The sequence below is a fragment of the Microtus ochrogaster genome, unplaced genomic scaffold (assembly GCF_000317375.1).
Source record: "Microtus ochrogaster isolate Prairie Vole_2 unplaced genomic scaffold, MicOch1.0 UNK53, whole genome shotgun sequence".
NCBI classification, from domain to species: domain Eukaryota; kingdom Metazoa; phylum Chordata; class Mammalia; order Rodentia; family Cricetidae; genus Microtus; species Microtus ochrogaster.
Window position 1 is genome coordinate 920,933 of NW_004949151.1, and position 1,795 is coordinate 922,727.

Consider the following 1,795-nt stretch of genomic DNA (forward strand, 5'->3'; position numbering starts at 1 on the left):
CGTCGATGTTCATGAGTGAGATTGGCCTGTAATTCTCTTTCTTGGTTGAGTCTTTGTGTGGTTTTGGTATCAGAGTGACTGCAGCTTCATAAAAGGAATTTGGCAATGACTCTTCTGTTTCTATATTGTGAAATACATTAAGGAGTATAGGTATAAGCTCTTCTTATAAGGTCTATCAATTGAATTTCTCTGCATTTTGACAACCTGTGTATTAAAATCTAAAAGACTGTAAATTGCATATAATTTCAATGATAATACAGTGGTTTGTCTGGAAGTTAAATCTCTTGAAGAGATGACAAATGAGCATGTATTGGGATTTTATAGCAAATGAAATATGATTATAAGGAAAACAGATTGCCTTATACATATGTAGTGTTTGAAAAATTTCATCATAAATCAAGATGCCTGGTTACAATGTAAAGTGTCTAAAAAATGTGTTTTAATCATCACTGGTGGCTGATATTCTTAAATCAGTGATTTGATTAAAGTATTCCCGTGTATGTACCCCATTCCTTTATAGTAAAGCAGCAACAAAGTCTATGAAAACACGAATTGAGTATTTTATAGAAATGAATACCGACACAGCTGCCATCTCTCCAGTCCAAGGCCATCATCATACAACCAAATGCTGAGGCTGAAAAGGGAAAGAAATTAGCCTGCAATTTCATTCCAGAGCTGGAATTTGGCAATAGAATTTCAGATATCAATTCGTTCTTCATTGTTTTACAGTAGGACAACTTCATGGAAGAGTTTCCAGCACAGCCTCAAGCAACCATTCAGACTCTAGGGGAAGAAAACCTTTCAATTTCCTTCATTCTTATCCTTCCCACATGAAAAAATCTTTCTGCCATTTTTTTCTCTCCTTTGCCGTAGATTTGTGAATTGGCTCAACTAAGTGAATTCAAGGTGTCAATGGACCCTAATGACTTCATATATAACTTTTTTGCATTTTTAAATGCATGCTGTGTCATTGTGAGTAATGCCAAGAGCTTCAGACATTGCCAGTCCAGGTGATAAGTATCCTGATGACCTGCATGTTACCTATTGATTGCTAGATTCATGAACACAAAAACATAAATTTCATTTTGTGCATCTCTTGTGACTTTTGTTAGGTGATTCTTACAGCATGCATCTGAGGGTAAATCAGCAGCTAATTGTATATTTATATTTTAATGTATGATAAAATATTGTCTTACCTTGTATCCTAGCCTAGCTAATATAAAAATATCTTATATACACAATTACAAAGATGTGTTTGTGTGTCAGAGAATTTATTTGGTATTTTCAGGTAACACAAACCAATGAAGTACATAGTTCTTTATCCACCAAACAGCCTTCAAGCTTCTATTCATTTCTGTTCTACATGTAGGTCAACTTTTCACAGCTTCAATACATGGGAGAGAACATGCGTACTAGGGTTTGTTGTTGTTGTTGTTGTCATTTTTGAGTTGACCTATTTTACATAGCATGAAATCCCGAGTCCCATATGATTTGCTACAATTGACAAGACTTGGTTCTTCTTTATGATTGATTAATGCCATTGGTTATGTTCACTGCATTTGCTGTCCAGTAATCTGCTGATGGGCATTTTAATGATTCCCCTTTTTAACTTTGGTAAGTGTGGGACTCTTTTGGCCATGCCTATTTTGTTTTCTTTTGCTGTGTGTCTAGAACTGGGCAATCAGGTTCTATATTTGTTTGTAGGCGGTTTCATTATCGTTGTTAGTGTAAGAAGAGCTATTGTACTGCTTTCCATATAGGAGTCTTAACTTTTATATTCCTGCTCAGTTGTCAT